At 46.0% G+C, this 25,715-nt stretch overlaps 1 pseudogene across 1 annotated transcript in view; it reads right to left on the bottom strand.

Annotated features, from left to right (window-relative positions):
• Positions 1 to 3,800: 3,800 nt before the first annotated feature.
• The window catches only part of LOC311122779, a 148,013-nt pseudogene continuing 126,098 nt past the window's right edge, over positions 3,801 to 25,715 (bottom strand). Inside the window, exons 18-25 of the transcript in view lie at positions 8,031 to 8,106; positions 7,799 to 7,871; positions 7,533 to 7,610; positions 7,262 to 7,356; positions 6,850 to 6,962; positions 6,108 to 6,243; positions 5,655 to 5,760; positions 3,801 to 3,884 (exon numbers count right to left, since the gene is read on the bottom strand). The product of the transcript in view is annotated as an uncharacterized misc_RNA (transcript). The remainder of the gene's footprint in view (positions 3,885 to 5,654; positions 5,761 to 6,107; positions 6,244 to 6,849; positions 6,963 to 7,261; positions 7,357 to 7,532; positions 7,611 to 7,798; positions 7,872 to 8,030; positions 8,107 to 25,715) is intronic.

The raw sequence follows: 25,715 nt of genomic DNA, 5'->3' as shown, positions 1-25,715 counted from the left end.
CATCCGCCACTTTAGCATTTCGTCTCAGGGTAACTGCCGATGTTGTTGGATTCACAATCTTCACAGGGAGCCATCCATCCCCCCACAGAGGCGTAACTACTCTCCCCACTAGTATGTGTCGATTCACACAACGAGACGTGCTGGGCTCGACAACAACAGTACTGCCCACAGAGAGTTTTGTCTTTGGCGGTAGGCGGCCCCACACCAGATGCTCACTCATGGGTTGGAGCGTTACTGCTATCTTCAACTTAATGGTGCCCACTTTATCTGGGATGGAGTCTCCTCTCCATCTCTCCAGATTTGACATCACACTGGCTAGAGGAACCTGGTGTACCCGCCACCCGCCAGTAGCTGTCATTTGATTTGAACTGTCTAACCAGAGACTTCAACACATTAGTTCCCACAATGAGTTCATCAACCTGCCCATCAACAATAAGCACTGGGACTACATAACAGAAGCCATAAAGTTGAATTTTTAAGTCACACATGCCCACTGGGCTAGTTTGTTCCCACCACAACCCACCAGGATGATGTCTGAAGGAGCTAGAAAGTTCCCCTCTACCACTCCTGCCTCCCTCAACCGAGGAACAATATCTGCGCGCAGAGTAGTAGCCATGGACCCACTATCTAACATCCCCTTCAGCTCAACTTTATCCTGTACTAGCACAGTGGTGTAAAACAAACTGTCATTCTGATTGTGTTCTGAAAAATGACTGTGTTGTTCTTGGGTACTGACTCACAAAAGTAAGAATAAACAGATTGGATATCATCATCAGTGGAGGAAAAATAAGAATGCCCCACATTGCCCTCATTTAGCAGACGCTCTTATCCAGAGCGACTTACAGTTAGTGCATACGTTATTAAATTTTTTCATACCCCCCGTGGGAATCAAACCCACAACCCTGGCGTTGCAAACACCATGCTCTACGAACTGAGCCGGCCATTCCCTCCACGACGCTGGTCCAATTGTGCGCCGCCCCATGGGTCTCCCGGTCGCGGCCGGCTACGACAGAGCCTGGATTCGAACCAGGATCTCTAGTGGCACAGCTAGCACTGCGATGTAGTGCCTTAGACCACTGCGCCACTCACAGACTGAGTATTGCTGACCAGAGCCTTCTCTAACAAAGTCAAAACTTTCTTTAATGTCCCACCCTCAGATACAGATGGTGCCAGGTCTGGTTCACGGCCACATTGAGAAAAAGATGACACATTAGGTCTTTTCACAGGACCCACTCCCTCCTGAGGGCAGTCAAAAACAGCAGCAACCTGCTGTGAAAGTTGTGTTCTACATGCTTTACGTTCCCTTAACAGGTCATCCAACCGATCCTGTACCTCACTGGCTGTCCAGTCACGAATGGGTTTGCTCTTGAACACTTGGGCCAACTCTTTATCAGGACAGTTGCGTACAAACATGACTGCCAACTCTGAGCACTGATTGGGTAAGGTCCTGCCCTCACTCACAAGGTACTGTTCGGCTGCCTCTGCAGCTTTGTTAAGCCTAATCCAGAAATCTATTGGACCCTCATTAGCTTATGGTTTGATTGAATAGAAATCAGCTAATGGCATACCTGAGCAGACAGTATCCCCAAAGTGTTGCTTGAAAACACTGAACACCGCCTTAACATCTGTGACAACAAGGTTGTTACGCTTCCAGACTTTGGTCACATCCCGTGCCCTCCCCATGAGCCTAGACATCACCTCCCCAACATTCCCAGACCCAGTGTAACCCCTCTTCTCTAGGTAGACTTCCATTAACTCCTCCCACTCCAGGACAGAGTACTTATCTGAGCCATCACCCCTAAAAAGAGGTGGAGCACTAACATCTGACTTCACAACCAGATTCAGCTTGGACGCATCAATAAAGGTTGACCCACACTGCTCAGGCAGGGGAAACTGCTGGGGTTGGTGAGGGGGACGGGCAGGAGAAAGACTTGAAACCCCAGGCTGCAGTAAACTCGCTCTGATAGATTCTCCTATCTCTGAACCAATCTGCTTAATAAGGTCACTAAGCTGACTCGGAGGCATCCCATTATCACCGAGTACTGTGGATGATGGTACTTCAAAAGACAGAGGTGGGATACCCTGGTCAGGTGGAACAAACAGCCTACCCCTCCCAGTGCTTGCAAACTCAGGACTAGCAAACGCTCTACTCCCAGGAGCTGACTGTACAATTGGTGTAAATGGAAGGACACCCCTCCCTCTACCCACACTAAAATCCCCAGCATAACACGTCTTATGGATTTGAGAATCTTCCATGGCTCAACAGAGCACTAAAATACAATGTAATTTAGTGCATTTAAATACCCCCAAAAATTAATGCAATAAACAAATTCATCCAAAACATACAAATAAGCACGAATACCTGTATCTAATGAATATGCTACATTCACTTTCACTGTTTACAGTATATATTCACTTACAGTAAGCCATCAACAAATTCACATGCGCAGGTCGTGCACCTCATCCACATGCACAGCTCCGGCGGTCGGCTTGAGCTGACCAGTCGGCAGGTCACGTAATTAGGACACTGCCACAACTGGAATTCTGATGGTTGGATAATTTTTATTCGACCTGCACACGAAGAGACAACACACAATATGTTAGCTCTTGGTGCAGCCACAGCTCTCGGGCACCTTGCTAGTTGAAGGTCAGGCAAAAGAGAACAGGTGCTGCATGCACACATTCCGTGCCTAACAACACACTATACAATACAAGTAAAATGATATACAACATAATTCTGACAAAATAAATGACATACCTGTACACGAAGAGACAACACACAATAGCTTAGCCCTTGGTGCAGCCACAGCTCTCGGGCACCTGCGTGAGCACATAGAAACTCACTGTCTAATCAGAGACTTCAACACATTAGTTCCCACAATGAGTTCATCAACCTGCCCATCAACAATAAGCACTGGGACTACATAACAGAAGCCATAAAGTTGCATTTTTAAGTCACACATGCCCACTGGGCTAGTTTGTTCCCACCACAATCCACCAGGATAATGTCTGAAGGAGCTAGAAAGTTCCCCTCTACCACTCCTGCCTCCCTCAACCGAGGTACAATATCTGCGCGCAGAGTAGTAGCCATGGACCCACTATCTAACATCCCCTTCAGCTCAACTTTATCCTGTACTAGCACAGTGGTGTAAAACAAACTGTCTTTCTGATTAATTCTCATTGTGTTCTGAAAAATGACTGTGTTGTTCTTGGGTACTGACTCACAAAAGTAAGAATAAACAGATTGGATATCATCATCAGTGGAGGAAAAATAAGAATGCCCCACATTGCCCTCCTCAGAACGGAGGCTTTCTAGTTTTCCTGAGACCTGCCAGTCTGTCCACATCCAGGGTTCTGTCGCTGCCCAGCCTCACTACAGTCAAAGCTCATGTGGCCCGGAGAAAAGCACTTGACGCACAGCTGGTGCATCTGACAGTGAGCTTTGGTCCAGTGATTAGTGCTTCCACAGTCAGCGCACTCATGCTGACGTTTGTGGAACTGTTTACGGGGCCCTCTACATTTAACATGTTTAAGTCATTTAGCAGACGCTCTTATCCAGAGCGACTTACAGTTAGTGCATACGTAACTTTTTTTTTTTCATACCCCCCGTGGGAATCGAACCCACAACCCTGGCGTTGCAAACACCATGCTCTACGAACTGAGCCGGCCATTCCCTCCACTACCCTAGGCGACGCTGGTCCAATTGTGCGCCGCCCCATGGGTCTCCCGGTCGCGGCCGGCTACGACAGAGCCTGGATTCAAACCAGGATCTCCAGTCCCCCAGGACTGTGTTGTGTTACCTGCTTGACAATAGTATTGATGTCCCCCAGGAGAGCAGCAGCAGGTTGCACGTTGTTCCCCATCTCCTCAGCACACAGATCAACCTTGACATTGACCTTGACATAAATAACGTATGTGGAACGTTACTACAACATACCAGCAACGACACGACAGGAAGAGCGCCGTGCGTGACACATGTAACAGCAGCTGGAGGAGTGGCCAAACCTCAAGCTAAACACAACAGAAATAACCAGGCACCACCACATAATGCTAAGGCTGACACACACACGTTCCCTTTTATAAACCGGGTGACTCGAGCCCTGAATGCTGATTGGCTGAAAGCTGTGGTATATCTGACCGTATAACATGGGTCACGTTGAGGGAGGAGGTCAGAGACCTGGCCGTGTTGTGCCAGGATAACAACCTCTCCCTCAACGTGACCAAGACAAAGGAGATGATTGTGGACTACAGGAAAAAAAAGAGGACTGAGCACGCCCCCATTCTCATCGACGGGGCTGTAGTGGAACAGGTTGAGAGCTTCAAGTTCCTTGGTGTCCACATCACCAACGAACTATCATGGTCCAAACACACCAAGACAGTCGTGAAGAGGGCACGACAAAGCCTATTCCCCCTCAGGAGATTGAAAAGATTTGGCATGGGTCCTCAGATCCTCAAAAAATTATACAGCTGCACCATCGAGAGCATCCTGACTGGTTGCATCACCGCCTGGTATGGCAACTGCTTGGCCTCCGACCGCAAGGCACTAAAGAGGGTAGTGTGTACGGCCCAGTACATCACTGGGGCCAAGTTTCCTGCCATCCAGGACCTCTATACCAGGCGGTGTCAGAGGAAGGCCCTCAAAATTGTCAAAGACTCCAGCCACCCTAGTCATAGACTGCAAGCGGTACCGGAGTGCCAAGTCTAGGTCCAAAAGACTTCTCAACAGCTTCTACCCCCAAGCCTTAAGACTCCTGAACAGCTAATCATGGCTACCCGGACTATTTGCACTGCCCCCCCACCCCATCCTTTTACGCTGCTGCTACTCTGTTAATTATTTATGCATAGTCACTTTAACTCTACCCACATGTACATATTACTTCAACTACCTCAACTAGCCGGTGCCCCCGCACATTGACTCTGCACCGGTACCCCCCTGTATATATAGCCTCCCTACTGTTATTTTATTTTACTTCTGCTCTTTTTTTCGCAACACTTTTTTTGTTGTTGTTTTATTTTTACTTTTTTGTTTAAAATAAATGCACTGTTGGTTAAGGGCTGTAAGTAAGCATTTCACTGTAATGTCTGCACCTGTTGTATTACGGCGCATGTGGCCAATAAAATTTGATTTGATTTGATTTGAAATTTATTTTGACTGTTCAAATTACGTTGGTAACCAGTTTATAATAGCAATAAGGCACCTCTGGGGTTTGTGGTATAGGGCCAATATACCACGGCTAAGGGCTGTATCGTCAAGGCACTCTGCGTTGCATCGTGCTTAAGAACAGCCCCTAGACGTGGTATATTGGCCATATACCACACCCCCTCGGGCCTTATTGCTTAAATATAGATGTACTGTACAGCACTAAGACAGCCATGACATTATTTGGAGAGACCACAAAGACTTATAGAGAAGCTATATAATTGATAGACTAAATCCAATAGACTGAGTCAAATACCTTTATACCTGGTTACAATGAAATGTAGTTCACTATGAAATGACCTGTGACTAGGGTTGCAAAATTACAGTTACTTTCCCCAAATTCCCAGAAATCCCTGTTGGAAGATTCCAGAAATCAGAACGGAATAAGCAGAAAATCTGGAATCCGAAAAAAAGAAGGAAAAAAAAGAAACCCTACTGGTGACCTTTGACCTAGCTGGATGACCTTTACTTGGGTGTCAAACCTGGGGGGAAGGCCAAAGTGCAGGATCCAGTTGAGTCTGGCACCAAGTAGGACCACAACATCAGACTGGAGCAGAGCTCTGCAGTCCCCACCAAGACCATAGAACCAGGAGGATAGGAAGAGGAGGAGGAGGAGGAAGAGAGGAGGAGGAGGATAGGAAGAGAGGAGGAGGAGGATAGGAAGAGAGGAGGAGGAGAGCAGGGACAAAACAAAATGTAATGAAAAGAGGCTAGTTATAGGAGTAGTGTAGTTGTTTGATTGACACCAGTTTACATTGACATGACCTGGCCAGGAGAGACTAGTTATAGATAGGGATTTCAGGAGTTTCGTGGTCCGTTCAAATGGTCAGGGAAATTCTTGGTCCTACTTATACAGTCAATGGTCTGTACATGAATATGATGCCAGCTGAGAGAAGGAGAGGCTGACCTGGAGCGGGCAGCAGCAACACAGTTGGGGTGATCGTCAGGCAGCACCCCTTTACCCATGGGGGTGGGCAGGAAGGGCAGGTCACACCCCTCCACCAGCTCCTTCAGAGCCCCCTCTGCTCTTCAATGGGCTGCACCTGCAGAGGGACACAGACAGAGGGCACTGCCACACGGATTTCAACAGACTGGTCTTCACAACTGGGATGCATTCAGCTGAGCAAAACGTTGTGCAACGTTCAGATAGAAATATAGCATGTAGAACGAACGTGCCTCTCAGACAGGTAGAATGAGAAATCATGTCAACAACATTTGTCGACTGAACGTGGCCCAGTTTTCAACTGAACCGTGGTACAGTGCTATATGTGTTACAGTGCGTCTCAGCTGGCTATTGATCTCTCTTGGACAGACGCACGTAACATAACTGGAAGTAGCGTCTGTCAACAGAATGGGATGTGACAACTTTGTTCCGGTACGCTGATTTTTCACCACTAATCATTTGGACAAATCCCGATTTCGCAGGTGCTCGCATCTTTTCAATTTCAGAACGGGAGGGGACATTTGGCCCATAAACTTGCCGGAAACTTGCAGAGAGTTTCCGTTTAGGGGGGTGGAGAGTTCGCAAGTGGCGTTAGTATCTTTCTCTTAACATCTCCCCAGACCTTATCCAAGTATCTGACGCAATTATGCAAGATTTTAGTTCTGTTTCCCCCAGATTATCTGGCTATTAAAAAAGCAATGCCTACCTTTGCCAATGATGAGTAAAGTCCGTTTGGCTCCTTTCAGGACCGCCAGTGCTTCTGTGATCACCATATGGTCAGCCATACTCACAGGAGGAGGTGGACTACAGGGCACCTCTCTGACAAAGGAAATAATAAATAATAGGTCAAACATTAAACATGTTACCTAGCAACTTTATTGCATATGTAAATAAACCATGAAGGTCTATCGAGGCTTATTGCTATTCTCTGATGAGAATATTTTGATATAGTGCTATATTTTCTAAGTAATTTAATTTCTGGTTCACTTCAGACGTTAAAAGGTATAACAAGATAAAATAAAAATGACTACGGTGATGTGAATTCAGAGGTATACATATTCAACAGTAACACATTAGTATACATTTTAAATGGATGAAAGACAGTGATGGCCACTAACCTGGCTCTGCTCCTGTCCAATTTAGCATTGACCATGTCCCCAGATATGTCTACGTATACAGCACCTGGACGTCCATACATGCTAGTGCGTGCTGCCTTAGACATACCAAACACCCTTAAATTCAGATCAATTAAGGCTGTGCTGTGCTCTTATGAAGCAGTTAAGGTACCTTGCTAAGCTGGAAAATTAGAGGTCAGAAAAAAGACAATTGCAGGTGATACCAAATGATATGAAGAGGACTACACAGAGGGAGTCAGAGTAGACTGTATACCTTCTCTACCACTGAGGAGATCATATCCAGACTGCTAGACCTAGCAGAGAACTTACTGTACAATCTGCATGCCTCCACCTGACAGAGAAAGAGGACCACAAATAACAAATTATTTCCTCTTTCAGCAATTAAACTGCTAGGGCCAGTTTCCCAGACAGAGATTCTCTATTGAGTTTGCTTTTTAGGCCATGACTAGGCTTAATCTGTGTCCTGGGAAACAACCCCCTAATGTTCAAAAGTCATAAATATCATGGTTCAATCGGTACCTGTGGAAACTCTTGAAACGCCCCAGTGGTCTCTTGGTTTTGATCGGAGGAGCCTCCAATAACAATCACAGGCCTACAGAGAGAGAGGTATCACACAATGACATCAACTGACAATCTGAGATAGTTTGGAGTCCTCAGATCATTTTTTGCAGTGTGCGGATAGCATCCCTTCTTTTGAAAGGACCACTGAACATGAGTAGTAGGGTCTTCTGTTTGTGGAGTTCTAGCATACCAGCAGTTCATGTTAGCGTTGGCCATTCCACCAAGTGCATGGATGAGTCCCGGTCCAGACACAACCAGACACGCACCTGGACTGGAGAGGAACAGACAGACAGAGGGACAGACAGGAAGACAGGCAGACAGACACACAAAGGGTCAGACAGACAGGCAGACATAATTAGCAATGCAAAAAAGCTATGAAACTGACCCTCACACACTACACGCTCCTGTAGTCTATGTACGGGTAGTTAATATCACATGATTTGGGGAGAGCTGGTTTAGTAATAAAAAGGTGGCTTATGGCTTGTTCATTGCGCATTCCCACATACTTGATTCCTGAGGCTTGAGCTGCCTTAGCTACTTCAATGACTGGAACACCAACTATTCCAAACATATATTCTACATTCTGTAGAGAGTTACATGTAGATACAGTATATTTACCTTTTTTTAAACATTTTTAGTCATTTAGCAGACGCTCTTATCCAGAGCGATTTACAGTTAGTGAGTGCATACATTTTCATACTGAATTGTATATGAATTGTTACAATGTAGTTTAGATTTTCTTTGCATTGACACACACATTGGCATGCATCAACAAGGGTGTTAACATATACTATTCCACATAAACATCTAAATGTTTTTCTACAACAATATTAATAGTTAGCTATACCAGTGCAATGACCTATGGCACACTTTCACAACTCATAGTGTTACATTCTCACTGCCAAGGACATGATCAGCGACTAATATATTATTAGCAACACGGTTACACAGTATAACACTGTTTTATATATATTGCACACACTTCACCTGAGCTTTTAGTGCCTCTGCAATGAGCTGAGCCCCAGTCACATCTTCCATTATTATTGTCGAGAAATCTGTTCAAAGTGCAAACGCGGTTAGCAATGATTTCTTGGACTTGTTGTTCAGTAGCTTATAAATCGTGTTTAGATCTCTTGCAAATCATTAGTTTTGTCTGCTTTCCAGCATGCATTACATGAGTAGCTTTTTCTTCTTCAGTGGGGTTTATAGGCAGTTGGCATCCAACGTTATGGTGCATTACTGCCCCCTATTGTACAGAAGTGTGGACATGAGCCGTGCAATAGCAGTCATGAATATTTAATAAACTAGTAGCATTTTTCTTTTTTTATTGCAAGAAATACATAATAAGCCCTCATTATGTGTTTATAACTGCACTTTACTTAACACTTAACTCAGTTAAGTCATTATGAGTGTATGACAGTATGAAAAAAAAAATGTATGCACACACTAACTGTAAGTCGCTCTGGATAAGAGCTTCTGCTAAATGACTAAAATGTAAAATGTAAATGACTTGAGTGTATGCATTATAGATATAGGCTTCATAGAAAGTGTTACAAATGTTCTCCTGTCATCTTATAGGAGATCCATTCATGGATTTAGTTATGGCTTGAGAATGTGACTGGTCTACGGAGTTCTCCTTTATGTCTGTCTTTATATGTGACAACAACTTTTCTGTATTATGTGTATTTCCACAATCAATAATCATAAACGGTACTTCACTATGAATACTTTTGACTATGTGGTTTGAAGTACTTTACCGTTATCTTGCACATACATGAAGACTACTATAGACAGAAATCAATGCAGTAATGTTTTATTAAATAAAGGCTCTGATTAAAATATCATATTAATAAAATCAGGCATTTGGCTAATTATTCTTCCCAGAAGCTCCTGTGAATGGTTTGGAGATGGCTCTGGAGAGAGCGTGTAACACCCTGACTATGAGTGGGCGTTTACGGGACTGGGACTCCTGGGGAGCAGGGGCCGGTGTGGTTGTCAGGTCCTCCTTGGGTGGGGAAGTGGATGGAACCTCTGGAACCTCACACTCAGCATCTGTCATGAGAACATTTCATAATCAGAAAATGAATGTGTGTGTTTGTGTCTGTCCGTCTGTCCGTCTGCCTGTCCGTCTGTCTGCCTGTCTGCCTGTCTGTCCGTCTGCCTGTCTGTCCGTCTGTATGCCTGTCTGCCTGTCTGTCTGTCTGTCTGTCTGTCCGTCAGTCTGTCTGTCTGTCTGCCTGCCTGCCTGTCCGTCTGCCTGTCCGTCTGTCTGTCTGCCTGTTTGCCTGTCTTTTTGTCTGCCTGTATGTCTGTCTGCCCGTCCGTCTGCCTGTCAGTCTGCCTGTCTGTCTGCATGTCTGTCCGTCGGTCTGCCTGTATCTGTTGTCACTGTTTTAACAAGCTTGTCATAGGGTGATACATCAATATGACATTATCGATGCTTATCACTTACCCTGTGAAATATGAGTCTCTCTGAGATGTTTGGTAGGCAGCGCATCCTGTTCAGGGTGTCTCTTCGGTTCCCCTTTTGTCTTGAACAGCTGTTGACAAAACACATCAGGACAACTGAGCCTGTGTAAAATACAGAGTGTGCATCCTAAAAGGCACCCTATTCGCTACGTAAGGCACTACTTTTGACAAGGGCCCAGAGAGCTCTGGTAAAAAGTCGTGCACTATATAGGGAATAGGGTGCCATTTGGGACTCTCCCATGTGTATTAGGATTGCATTACAGCGTCCTCACTCAACCTCCTAAAGACAATGACAACAGTTTTGTTCTAATGCTGAGAGACAATAGGGGTGTAGTGAATCTGTAGGGTAAATTTCAGCCCTGCCTTACAGAGGTAATCTCAAAACACAGAGCACCCTACCTTAATCATGATCTTTGGAAACTTATGCATTTTCGGTAGGAAACGCCACTTCCTGTTCTTCTTAGTCTCTTCCCCTCTGGCAGAGGGAAGACGGGCCATGCCGTCAGCCTTTACATCAGCCGGGCTAAGGCTCCTGGCAGGGAATTCCTCAGTAGCATTAAGGTCAGCTACAACACCATGAGTGATGTCACTTGTGGCATTGCTGGTGTCTGAGTGAGAAGAGCACGCTAGTGTGACCGACCTGTGTACAATAACTGGGAGAAGAGGACGCAGCCATTGAAGTCAGTCACTGCATCCCAAATGGCATTCTCTTCACTTTATAGTGCACTACTTTTGACCAGGGCCCATAGGGTCTGGTCAAAAGTAGTGCACTAAATATGGAAGAAGGTGCCATTTTGGACACAACCAGTGAATTTCACATCATAAAACGCAATGTATTGAGCATCATGTTACAATTAAGTCCTATGCAGATGAAAATAGGTACTTTCACTTACCATCCTCCATTGTAGACTTGGACACATAAGTCAGGCTGTCCATCACCACGTCTGTCATCAACTTGATGACCTGATCCAAAACCATTTCAGCCGATGGTGGCATAGGCCTTCCCATACACTGCCCCAGGAGTCTCCTAACAGAAGTCTGGGCAAAGTTGTAAATGAGCTCTGAGGCATCGTCCTTTGACAGCTTCCTCAGGGCTGGTTTAGGCAGCGCTGGTTGAGAGAGGCTTCTGTGGCCAACCATGGATTGAAGCTGGCGGTTTATGGTTATCTCCTGAATGAGACCATGGACCTTTGCGATCAGGTTGCCAGATGCACCTTGAAGGGCTTCAACTGACAGGAGCCTATCCAGATGTTCTTCTGCTGAAGTCATCTCTGGGTCGTCCGTCTTCAATGTGTCCATTATAGTTTTCACTATGATATTGGTGTCAGATATGTTTATTTCTTGTTGGCTCACAAGCGTTGACCGTGAACCTGTCTCGTCCATTGCGATAGAGGTATGGGATTCTGTCCTTGTGATTTCATCGGCAGCGCTCATGTCAGGCAACTGGTCAAGGCTCTCCAGTACAGAGTCTAACATGTTAGTGGCTATCAGACACTCCTCACTTGCAATCTGCCCAACAGATGAACTCTCAGAGTTGGCCACTCTACACTTGATCACATTTAGGATCAAGCTGAGCGTCTTCTTTGCAGTTTTGCTAAAGCCTTCTTGGCTGACTGCCACTGTTACGTCTTTTAGAGCCACAAGAGGTTTGCAACTTTCACTCAATCCACTGCCGTGGAGAGGAGAGGCTCTCTTCAAACTGTTGTTGCTCACAACTGACATACTCCTGGTGGGCAGAGTGACATCCTCACTGCATGTGTCAATTATATGGTGGTCTGTTGAAGAGCCACTCGAAGACACAAGGGCTTTAGACCTTTTAGCCAAACAGACTTTTGACAAAGGCTTCTCACTTCTCACAGACGGAGGGCGGCTCCTGTCCTCAACAAGAGCAGTGTCAGCGGACTTAGAATGTCTGAGTGTCTCCACAGGGGCGGAGTCCAGCACATATTTGGCTGTGGTGACTGACACTGGTGGAAAAGAGAAAAAGATGTTCAGTCTATCCTTTACTCTGTGGTACATGGTTTGAGCAGCATCCAATAAGTTGTCAAAGACAACTCTGGGTTTGAGCTGGAACTCCAGCTTTTTCTCTCCTAGTGGGAAGGAGTCTGCGTCGTCCACAGTGTACTGGGATACACTTTCAAGGTCTTGCATGATAATATTTACTATATCTTCGGCTGTAGAAACCGCATGGTGTGAGAAGGTGGTGCTAGGCATGCTCTGTAGCAAAGAATGGCTGGCTTTGCTAGCAGCTCTGAGAATGGTCTCACTCACAATGTGTTTGGCCTTAGCTCGGAACTCAGCACTGTGAAAGCTCTGGATGGAAATGTTAGAGGTTCTGCTGGCTGCACTAAGAGATCGCGTGAGTGTGGCAATCTCGGCTGATGTCACATCACTCGAAATGGTGAGGTCCTCCAATTTCGAAATTATCGAGTCCAACTTCTGGTTGAAGTCGAAGGATGAATTTGACGTGCTCTCCCCAACGGAAGCGGAGCAGTCTTCCTTTGAAGTGTCCACCCTCAGCACCGAGATCACCTGTTTGATTACCCCTTTAGTGCAGGTGTCGAGGGTGAGCTGGTAGGCTGAGGCTGGGGACTTAGAAGGGTCTTACTGTCTGTCTTCTGTACAGGAGACACTGCCAAAGTGGCCTCAGTTACAGGAGATTCCTGCACAGTGGCCTCAGTTACAAGTAGTCCAGTTGCAGAAAGCTCGATTTGCACAGGAGTATTTTTTCCCTCAGTGAGATGGTGGGAGGTGAACAGCTTCCTTAGTTTGTCCAGGGTTTTGGTATAAATCTTCTGGGAACCTGAACTCACTTCCACCCAGAACATTTTGCGACCTGATTTCGTACGCATGGAGGCCTTATTGACCTCAGATACCTCATGCAGGTCGGAAATAATTCCACCAAAGAGATCAGAGGATGCCTCCTCAATATTCTCTGAGGAAACATGGACAGATAGGATTTCCGACAGTTTCCCACAAGTGTCGGTTTTATCCAGCGCAGCAGTATATGTCACAGCTGCATCCTGAATGACCTGAGTGATGCATTGCTCAGCTTTGACAATATACTCCTCCACTGGTTGACCATGGAGGATGTCAACTTTATATTGTCGAGGTGGACATCTCTGGGTGCTTTATCACAGCAGCCTCCTCCAAAATGGCCGACGGGCCCTGGAGGATGTCAGAGATATCCATGTCCTCAATGGTCTCTACCAGAGACGATAGTAGGTCTCTGGCTGCCAGGTTGGTAGGTCTCTGGTTCTCAAGCTCTGTTTTGATTGCTTGACAGGCAGTTGCCAGAGCAACAACAGAGCGAGAACACAACTGCTTCAAGGTGGAGTCAGAAAAAGATGATGACAGATCTGTCATGGACATGGTGGAGAGTTGACTCTCAGAGACAAATGGGCTGAGTTTGACAGACACCTGTCTGACCAAGTCCCCAGCAAGAGCTCTCATATCTATTGCTCCACTAGCTGAGTTGTGGGAGCAGGCACTCTGTGGCCTTGACGGGTTCCTGTTATCCAAAAATCCTGTTATCCAAAAAACCTCAAGTACAAGATCCACAACATCGGATGACACTTCTGTCACTCTGTTGTCGGACAGAAATGTACTTGGATGAATGGTGCCTGCATTCACAGTCCAGTCGCAAATGGAGTTGTTGGACTGACTCTGGACTAGTGGAACTAGACAGGTTTCACTTGGACCTTGGCCAAAGAGCTCTGCCATTTTGAGCAGAACTGATCTTAAGACCTTTGACTTGGAAATGTTCAGCAGTGGGTCGTTGTTGGACAGTCTGGTGGATGGTCTGCTAGCCGATCTGTGAACCACTAGGCTTTGTATTTCTGCCGAAATGGCAGTTAGAAAATAGGTCAAGGGGCTGGACGCTCTCCCCTCATTTCCTCCGTTGGCTTTAGCCTTGATGATGCTATCTATGATGATGACTATGACCTGTCCAGCCAGAGGACCCAAGATGGCCTCAAGCTCCCTCTCTAACTCAAGGGGAGACTTGTGGCCGAGCGCAATATGCTCTATGGCATGGGAATACATCTTAGAAGTCGCCATGCTTAGCATCTCTTGGGCAAACTGTTGACTTGCTGAGATACTTCCAGTCAGCAGAACTAGAGTTCCCTGACTGACACTTCGCATTAGCTCAGCCAATCTGGAGTTGAGAAGGTTTATAACCAACTCGACAATACCCATCATAAACTTGCCGTCCGTTGACATTTTGCTAGGTCTGTATTTCTCCTGTCTACTCCGTTTGGGCAGCGGTACGATGTCACCCTGCGACTGGCCGCTCTGGACCATGTCGAAGACAGAGTCCTCAGAGATGCCAAACACAGATCTCAGTGGTGCTGAGTGTTGTCTGTGTCTCATCTCTCTATCGCCACCCTCAGGTGAGGAGACATATCGCTCTTCGTTCTCACTTAGCAAAGAGGTCATGGACCTGCAGAATGCACAACATAAATGAATAGTATATGGTAACAAAATAAAAAATATGATCCAAGAATTTGGGACACAAACTCAACCTTGTTATTATTATTCAAAGGAAGCATTGTGAACCATCTCAAACCACACTCAGAGCAAACATTAACATTCAGAGTAAACGTTGCCTAGCACCACGAGTGGTTGTGTAGTATCTAAGTAGTATTTCTCACTAAGTGGATCTGGAATGGATATTTGTACCTATAACAGGAAATACCTGCAAAAAGAGGAGGGGATAGAGCTAGGTATCTGTGAGAGGAGGGGATAGGGCTAGATACCTGTGAGAGGAGGGGATAGGGCTAGGTACCTGTGAGAGGAGGGGATAGGGCTAGGTACCTGTGAGAGGAGGGGATAGGGCTAGGTACCTGTGAGAGGCGTGGATAGGGGTAGGTACCTGTGAGAGGAGGGGATAGGGCTAGGTACCTGTGAAAGGAGGGGATAGGGCTAGGTACCTTTGAGAGGCGTGGATAGGGGTAGGTACCTGTGAGAGGAGGGGATAGGGCTAGGTACCTTTGAGAGGCGTGGATAGGGGTAGGTACCTGTGAGAGGAGGGGATAGGGGTAGGTACCTGTGAGAGGAGAGGATAGGGCTAGGTACCTTTGAGAGGAGGGGATAGGGCTAGGTACCTGTGAGAGGAGAGGATAGGGCTAGGTACCTTTGAGAGGAGGGGATAGGGCTAGGTACCTGTGAGAGGCATGGATAGGGCTAGGTACCTGTTAGAGGCATGGATAGGGCTAGGTACCTGTGAGAGGCATGGATAAGGCTAGGTACCTGTGAGAGGCGTGGATAGGGCTAGGTACCTGTGAGAGGAGGTGATAGGGCTAGGTACCTGTTAGAGGCATGGATAGGGCTAGGTACCTGTGAGAGGAGGGGATAGGGCTAGGTACCTGTGAGAGGAGGGGATAGGGCTAGGTACCTGTGAGAGGCGTGGATAGGGGTAGGTACCTGTGAGAGGAGGGGATAGGGCTAGGTACCTGTGAGAGGCGTGGATAGGGGTAGGTACCTGTGAGAGGAGGGGATAGGGGTAGGTACCTGTGAGAGGAGGGGATAGGGCTAGGTACCTGTGAGAGGAGGGGATAGGGCTAGGTACCTGTGAGAGGAGGGGATAGGGCTAGGTACCTGTGAGAGGCATGGATAGGGCTAGGTACCTGTTAGAGGCATGGATAGGGCTAGGTACCTGTGAGAGGCATGGATAAGGCTAGGTACCTGTGAGAGGCGTGGATAGGGCTAGGTACCTGTGAGAGGAGGTGATAGGGCTAGGTACCTGTTAGAGGCATGGATAGGGCTAGGTACCTGTGAGAGGAGGGGATAGGGCTAGGTACCTGTGAGAGGAGGGGATAGGGCTAGGTACCTGTGAGAGGCGTGGATAGGGGTAGGTACCTGTGAGAGGAGGGGATAGGGCTAGGTACCTGTGAGAGGCGTGGATAGGGGTAGGTACCAGTGAGAGGAGGGGATAGGGGTAGGTACCTGTGAGAGGAGGGGATAGGGCTAGGTACCTGTGAGAGGAGGGGATAGGGCTAGGTACCTGTGAGAGGAGGGGATAGGGCTAGGTACCTGTGAGAGGCGTGGATAGGGGTAGGTACCTGTGAGAGGAGGGGATAGGGCTAGGTACCTGTGAAAGGAGGGGATAGGGCTAGGTACCTTTGAGAGGCGTGGATAGGGGTAGGTACCTGTGAGAGGAGGGGATAGGGCTAGGTACCTTTGAGAGGCGTGGATAGGGGTAGGTACCTGTGAGAGGAGGGGATAGGGGTAGGTACCTTTGAGAGGAGGGGATAGGGCTAGGTACCTGTGCGAGGAGAGGATAGGGCTAGGTACCTTTGAGAGGAGCGGATAGGGCTAGGTACCTGTGAGAGGCATGGATAGGGCTAGGTACCTGTTAGAGGCATGGATAGGGCTAGGTACCTGTGAGAGGCGTGGATAAGGCTAGGTACCTGTGAGATGCGTGGATAGGGCTAGGTACCTGTGAGAGGAGGGGATAGGGCTAGGTACCTGTGAGAGGAGGGGAAAGGCGTGGGAGTGCGTGTGCTGCAGGCAGTTCTGGCGCTGGTGCACCTGCTGGGTCCTCCACTACAGCTGAATCTGACGCTGCGGCCAAGAGAGGTCACCTCTCCTGCCTCATTACTTCCTGATCCAGAAGAGCTTGGCGAATCAGAGAGCTCTATCTGCATGGTGAGGTCAAGGGCGGGAACAACCACAGTGGATGTAGACTCCATCACCCATGCTACAATATCCATGCACTTGGCACTAAACTCATGTCTGCTCATCTGCAATGTTAAAAGACCATACAGAGTTAGTTTGTTAAAGGGGCTGCACTGATATAAAATGTAGAACCATTTACTCAAGCTAGTCAATTAAAGCAGTGGTTCAGGATTAAAGGTCCTGCAGGATTTCCACAAATGAATGTTTGGTCCATTTTACCAACATTAACTACTTTAGAGGTGACTATAACTCACCCCGGCACGCATATTCTCACTCAGCAGATTCCAATGGCTGAAAAGTAAATAAATGCAAGTACACAATGAACTACATGACATTACCTCTATTATCTTAGACTATGTTATGGATGGACATTACCTCTATTATTTTAGATTACGTTATGGATGGACATTACCTCTATGATTTTAGATTACGTTATGGATGGACATTACCTCTATTATTTTAGATTACGTTATGGATGGACATTACCTCTATTATTTTAGATTACGTTATGGATGGACATTACCTCTATTATTTTAGATTACGTTATGGATGGACATTACCTCTATTATCTTAGATTACGTTATGGATGGACATTACCTCTATTATCTTAGACTACGTTATGGATGGACCTCTATGGAACTAGGCCACACCCAGACATCCCTGATTGGTTATTTGGTCCGTTGAGTCCTTTGTATTGGCCCGAGACTATGGGAGACTCTCAATCTCCTCGCCTCCTTCTCAAAACCCATTGGATGAGAAGGTCAGAAGGGCGGGACCTCTGGCTTTCTCATCCAATGGGTTTTGAGAAGAGAGGACACGAGGAGTATGCAATTGAGATAGGGAACATATCTAGGGGATGCATGGGGAAGCCAAAGAGCAACTTACTCGTCCTTCATGTCCTGCACAAAGGTGTGTAGGTCTGGGTAGCTTCTCTTTCCCCTGCTGAGGGTGAGGCTGGTCTGGGAAGTTTCATCCTTGTGGGTCACGGTAGTGAAGGTCACCACTGCAGCCTGATGGCGACAACAGAAAGCAGAGTTAGGCTGTAATTCAATTTTGCGTCATTAAAACACAAAATATCTCAATGAAATGTCATACATGTAATAGAAAAATACATCAAATACATCAACTTGTCCGAGAGAGATTTACATGGTTACAAAAACGTCACGCCACTTTTTTCCAAGATGGCGAAGTAGTGCAGTCCTGTTTCTGTCGTGTGTCTGTAAATAGCCTGTAAATACCCTGTTTTTTGTATTTTTCGTACATATTTCCCTATCAGACTTTTCATCCTTCTACAAAATATACTTTCCTGCAACCCGCCTCACTCAATGTGGAACGGATTCTATTATCGACTTACCTTTATCTAGAATCTAGAATCTCCAGTTGAAACTAGCTAGCCAGCTAACTAGCTACTTGCTATTAGCCACAGCTAGCGGTGTTTCACCCAGAACATTGGATTTTTTTCCGCGGGATTAATTTTAATCACTGGACATTGATCACCGGATATTCGGCCAGTCTGCACAGCGCGTTATCGACCCAGAACATATCAGTTTTTCCGCCGGAATCACTGAATCACTGGACCTTTAACTCCGGATTCATCGCTACCAGCTAGCTACCACCAGCCAGCTACAACAAAACGGACGCTGTGGTCTGGCTAATCATCCTGAGCTAGGCCCATCGCCCATCTCCCGGCTATCTACCTCTCTGTCAACCGGACGGGACCACCTAGTGTTGACACGGAGCCCCGCCGATCCTACACGACTGGTCTGCCGACGAAATCGTCTGATGTGGTTACGACGTTAACCACGAAGATTCCATCCATCTGCTAGCCCTGGCCCGCTAGCACACGCTAGCCGTGGCCTCTTACTAGTGCTTCACCACCGGACCTTATGATAACTCAGATATACAGCTGATATCTGCTGGACTGTTCCTTTTTACGGTACTACATCCTGTTTATGTTTAGCCTCAGCCCAAACATGGTTAGTTTATTGTTGTTTCGGTTATTTCTAATTGTACTATATCACTGTAGACCCCCCAGCCTAGCTAAACCTGCCTTAGATAGCTCCTTTGCACCTTCCCCTATACACGCGGAGACCGACTCAATTGATGACTCCAGCGATGCTATCTCTTTCATTGTTACCCAACGCTTAGGTTTACCTCCACTTTACTCATATCCTTCCATATCCTTGTCTGTACATAATGCCCTGAATCTTTTCTATAACACCCGGAAATCTGCCCCCTTTATTCTATGTACCCAACGCACTAGAAGACCAGTTCTTAAAGCCTTTAGCCGTATCCTTATTCTAGTCCTCCTCTGTTCCTCTGGTGATGTAGAGGCTAACCCAGGCCCTGCAGCCCTCAGTATCACTCCTACTCCCCAGGCGCTATCATTTGATGACTTCTGTAATCGCAAAAGTCTTGGTTTCTTGCACATAAATATCAGAAGTCTACTTCCTAAGTTTGAGTTATTCACTGCGTTAGCACACTCTGCCAACCCTGATGTTCTAGCAGTGTCTGAATCCTGGCTCAGGAAGGCCACCAAAAATTCTGAAATGTCCATCCCCAACTATAACATTTTCCGTCTAGATAGAACTGCCAAAGGGGGTGGAGTTGCAATCTACTGTAGAGATAGCCTGCAGAGCTCTATCATACTATCCAGGTCTGTGCCCAAACAGTTTGAGCTTCTACTTCTAAAAATCCACCTTTCCAGAAATAAGTCTCTCACTGTTGCCGCTTGCTACAGACCCCCCTCAGCCCCCAGCTGTGCCCTGGACACCATATGTGAATTGATTGCCCCCCATTTATCCTCAGAGTTTGTACTGCTTGGTGACCTAAATTGGGATATGCTTAATACCCCAGCCATCCTACAATCCAAGCTAGATGCCCTCAACCTCACGCAAATTATCAACGAACCTACCAGGTACAACCCTAAATCCGTAAACATGGGTACCCTCATAGATATCATCCTGACTAACATACCCTCTAAATACACCTCAGCTGTCTTCAACCAGGATCTCAGCGATCACTGCCTTATTGCCTGCGTCCGTAACGGGTCCGCGGTCAAACGGCCACCCCTCATCACTGTCAAACGCTCCCTAAAACACTTTAGCGAGGAGGCCTTCCTAATTGACCTGGCCCAGGTATCCTGGATGGATATAGATCTCATTCCGTCAGTAGAGGATGCCTGGTTGTTCCTTAAAAGTAATTTCCTCTCAATCTTAAATAAACATGCCCCATTCAAAAAATACAGAACTAAGAACCGATATAGCCCCTGGTTCTCCTCAGACTTGACTGCCCTTGACCAGCACAAAAACATCCTGTGGCGTACAGCATTAGCATCAAATAGCCCCCGCGATATGCAACTTTTCAGGGAAGTTAGGAACCAATATACACAAGCAGTCAGGAAAGCAAAGGCTAACTTTTTCAAACAGAAATTTACATCCTGTATCACTAACTCCAAAAAGTTTTGGGACACTGTAAAGTCCATGGAGAATAAGAGCACTTCCTCCCAGCTGCCCACTGCACTGAGGCTAGGAAACACTATCACCACCGATAAATCTACAATAATCGAGAATTTCAACAAGCATTTTGCTACAGCTGGCCATGCTTTCCATCTGGCTACCACTAACCCGGCCACCAACTCTGCACCCTCTGCTGCAACTTGCCCATGCCCCCCCCGCTTCTCCTTCACACAAATTCAGACAGCTGATGTTTTGAAAGCGCTGCAAAATCTGGACCCCTACAAATCAGCTGGGCTAGACAATCTGGACCCTTTCTTTCTAAAACTAGCCGCCGAAATTGTCGCAACCCCTATTACTAGTCTGTTCAACCTCTCTTTCATAACGTCTGAGATCCCCAGAGATTGGAAAGCTGCCGCGGTCATCCCCCTCTTCAAAGGGGGTGACACTCTAGATCCAAACTGCTACAGACCTATATCCATCCTGCCCTGCCTTTCGAAAGTATTCGAAAGCCAAGTTAACAAACAGATCATCGACCATTTCGAATACCACCGTACCTTCTCCGCTATGCAATCCGGTTTCCGAGCTGGTCACGGGTGCACGTCAGCCACGCTCAAGGTCCTAAACGATATTATAACCGCGATTGATAATAGACAGTACTGTGCAGCCGTCTTCATCGACCTGGCCAAGGCTTTCGACTCTGTCAACCACCGCATTCTTATTGGCAGACTAAATAGCCTTGGTTTCTCAAATGACTGCCTCGCCTGGTTCACCAACTACTTCTCAGATAGAGTTCAGTGTGTCAAATCGGAGGGCCTGTTGTCTGGACCTATGGCAGTCTCTATGGGGGTGCCACAGGGTTAAATTCTTGGGCCGACACTTTTCTCCGTGTATATCAATGATGTCGCTCTTGCTGCTGGTGACTCTCAGATCCACCTCTACACAGACGACACCATTTTGTATACATCTGGCCCTTCATTGGACACTGTGTTAACAAACCTCCAAACGAGCTTCAATGCCATACAACAATCCTTCAGTAGCCTTCAACTGCTCTTAAACACTAGTAAAACTAAATGCATGCTTTTCAATCGAACGCTGCTAGCACCCGCCCACCCAACTAGAATCACCACTCTCGACGGGTCTGACCTAGAGTATGTGGACAACTACAAATATCTAGGTGTCTGGTTAGACTGTAAACTCAACTTCCAGACTCACATAAAGAATCTCCAATCCAAAGTTAAATCTAGAATCGGCTTCCTATTTCGCAACAAAGCCTCCTTCACTCATGCTGCCAAACATGCCCTCGTAAAACTGACTATCCTACCGATCCTTGACTTCAGCGATGTCATTTACAAAATAGCCTCCAACACTCTACTCAGCAAACTGGATGTAGTCTATCACAGTGCCATCCGTTTTGTCTCCAAAGCCCCATACACTACCCACCACTGTGACCTGTACGCTCTTGTTGGCTGGTCCTCACTACATGTTCGTCGTCAAACCCACTGGCTCCAGGCCATCTATAAATCACTGCTAGGCAAATCCCCGCCTTATCTTAGCTCATTGGTCACCATAGCAGCACCCACCCGTAGTCTGCGCTCCAGCAGGTATATCTCACTGGTCATTCCCAAAGCCAACACCTCCTTTGGCCGCCATTCCTTCCAGTTCTCTGCTGCCAATGACTGGAACGAATTGCAAAAATCTCTGAAGCTGGAGACTCTTATCTCCCTCAATAACTTTAAGCATCAGTTGTCAGAGCACCTTACCGATCACTGCACCTGTACACAGCCCATCTGAAATTAGCCCACCCAACTACCTCATCCCTATATTGTTATTTATTTTGCTCTTTTGCACCCCAGTATCTCTATTTGCACATAATCTCTTGCACATCTAGCATTCCAGTGTTAATACTATTGTAATTATTCTGCACTATAGCCTATTTATTGCCTTACCTCCATAACTTGCTACATTTGCACACACTGTATATATATTTTCTGTTGTATTTCTGACTTTATGTTTTTTTACCCCATATGTAACTCTGTGTTGTTTTTATTGCACTACTTTGCTTTATCTTGGCCAGGTCGCAGTTGTAAATGAGAACCTGTTCTCAACTGGCTTACCTGGTTAAATAAAGGTGAAATAAATAAAAATAAAATAAAAATAAAAGCCTACACGAAATACAGCCCTTATTTTATGTGTTTCTAAAATCGCCTATGGGAAAAATTAATGGTGGAAAAACGATTGGAACCATTTCCCTGTTTGACCGCTAGGTTTTATGGGTATTATCACACCTCCACTGTAACACTCTATAGAGGGGTTGGTTGTTTAGCAACAAAACTGGCATGCAACTATGGGGCAAAATAGACAGGGTTTGACTTAGACAACATGTAAACTATATTTAGTCTCTAAATGTTTAATGCAAACATAAATACATTTGAACAATGAACTCGTCTCAAATACATTGTTACAGTTGTTGTTGGTTAGCTAGGTAGCGAATTCTAGTCATTGCATAGACATGATATCAGTCAAAACACCTCAAAACAAGACATGGTATCAATAACACCATACAACGAGCTGAAACATGCCATAGAGCTACGATTCCCCACATGGCAGCTTGTTGTTAGCTGAGGTACAGAATCATAACAAGATACACGACTTCCGGCCATCGATGCGCGAGCATCATTTTCGTGACGTCAGCCAACCCTTCTATGGCTCCTGGTCAAAAGTAGTACACTAGCCTACATAGGGAATAGGGTGCCATTTTGGACGAATTTATGAAGGTGCTGTCATAACCTTTGACCCCCATTTGACCCTACTGTACCTTTAGCCAACTCTCATGACTCCCCGGCCATATACTTTCTAGTTTGATATTACAGCATGAATAGCACATTATTTCATTTGTTAAACAATATTTAATCCACAGTAATTAATATAATTGAAGATTTAAAAATAAATAACATGTCTACCTTGAACTCTTTATTCTCCATCTCCTTGCAAAATCAGCACATTTCCTTGCCAAAATGAACGCGCATCCAGAGCGAAAACAAACGCAATCCTCCAGCACTAGGGAGGATTAGACTGAACTGCTCCAGCGGTTTTTGATCAGTTTCAACATTTATCAGTGATGACGTAACAATGACCTGTACAGATTTGACACACTTTCGATCTCGTGCTGATGCAACACTCTGTGTTGTTGAAAGCTCATGTATGGAAATCCTGCGAGTTGTAAACAAATGTAGGCTATTGTTGCCCTTAAAACTGTAATGTTGAGGACGCCATGAAAAATAAAATACATAACCCACACCGTTAGGCCAAGGTACATGCAATATTCATCACTTTGCCAATAGACTTCTTGTTCCTTGTTGTATGTAGCCTTTCTTTTGGGATTAGCACCACTGTCACCTAGAAATTGATACTGCGGTTGTCACATAAAACAGATAACCCATAGTTCATTATTAAATAACATAACTCATTTCTTTATTTTATTACTCATAAAATATACAGCAATCTTCAGATACTGAAAGAATTCATGGGAGTTTCGAATTCAGTCACTATTTCATATGTACATGCTAGTTTCATCCTTTTAAAGAAAAAAAAGGACACGAAAAAACCTGTGAACCTCCTGATCCTGATTTGACGAACATAGCATATGTATTGTACATATTTCCAGTTAAAATTATTTTCAAAGAGACAAAAACGGGGGTTTGAACAAGCAATCACATAAAAGGATTGAGTGGTTTCATTTTTTTGAAGAAGTTAAGCAAGCAAAACCTGTCAAAATACATTGATTATAAGACCAAGACAAATAATATATATATATTTTTTTCAACAGAAGAAAATCTAAATGCTGCTGTCCTACCATTGGTTTACAGTGTTTCTCCTCTCCAAGGGAGGCATGTTTTCCCCCTCGTATGCCTCGGAATAGTATCAGTGCTTTTCACAAACGTTGTAGTACTTAGTGTGCATCATTGTTTTCGCTCATACAGCTGCCCCTACTCTCCTAACCTCCCCTCAGTAACTAAAGAAGGCACAAAATGATGACATAAATATCACAAGAAAGAATACATGAATTAATAATTTACTTTCTAAAATATTTTCTAGAGGGCAAAGGACAGGTAGGTTTAATAACGCAAATGTAAAAAGTCCTGTCGCTCACATACAAATGCAAAATCTAAATGGCACCCTATTCTTTATAGAGTACACTACTTTTGACCAGAACCCTATGGCCCTGGTCAAAAGTAGTGTACTATAAAGGGAATAGGGTGCCATTGGGGATGGAAATTCTTTGAAATTACTCATGAGAGCAAATACTACGATTCTTTGGTTCCCACAGAGGGTCAGGAGCTTAAGACATGAATGATTTTATTAAAATGTTTGTTCATAAAAAATAAATGATTTCCCCTCCTCCCACATGGATTACAGACAAGAGGCTAGGTGCGTTCTGACTGTCTTAGTGTGCGGATAAACATGACCATCACTCTCATAAAACTTTAAATGAAACATCACTCCTTATGTTTTTTCTCAGGCCAAAACGCTCAATCCCATTTCTACTGTCAAAACAGGTTTTGAAAAGGCTTCTTCCACATCTTTTGGTCCATGTCTGTTTTTCACTCAGTGAAGTGCTACTATCCCCTTGGACTACAGGTTATTGCCGTCATAAGGTGTCCGTCTGTCTGTTGGCTGGACAGTTTCTACCGTTTAGGACCTTTGTGGGTAAAGGTAAAGGTGGGGTATAGCAGCAGCAGTTCCTCTGAAGTCCAGTATCTGCTGGAAGGACACCTGGTGGTATGAGAGGATGAGTGTGGCCAGCCAGCCTGTTGTGCCTCCCCCTCTCCCTCCCTCCCTCCCTCCATTTCTCTCTCTCCAACTGCGGGACTCTTAAGGCTCCTGTGCGGACTGTCTCGGCTCGTGCCCTCCCAAAGCTGGCTGTGGTGATTTAAGACACGGTGTGTATGTGTGGATTTGTTTGTGGCCTCTGCCCCACTTCACTGTCCATCCGCCTGCCCTTGGCTCCTCTCCTGGGCAGCGACCACCACCCCCCTCAGTATGTCTTTGAGTCTGAGTCGTTGAGTTCCTCATCCTTGTAGAAGCCTCCATCGTGGTCGCGGTGGCCGATGTTGTTGAAGCTGCAGTAGGAGCTGTGCTCGCTGCGCAGCACGGGCAGGCTGTCGAAGGTCACACTCTTGGAGGGGCTGGTGGTGTAGTGGTTAATGGCACTGAAGGACAGGCTGGGCGCCGGGTTGCAGGGGGACACGGGCATCATGGTGGCCAGGATC

Source organism: Coregonus lavaretus (genome assembly GCF_964263955.1).
Source record: "Coregonus lavaretus genome assembly, contig: HAP1_SCAFFOLD_260, whole genome shotgun sequence".
NCBI lineage: Eukaryota > Metazoa > Chordata > Actinopteri > Salmoniformes > Salmonidae > Coregonus > Coregonus lavaretus.
This window is presented reverse-complemented; position numbering and strand designations above follow the sequence as displayed.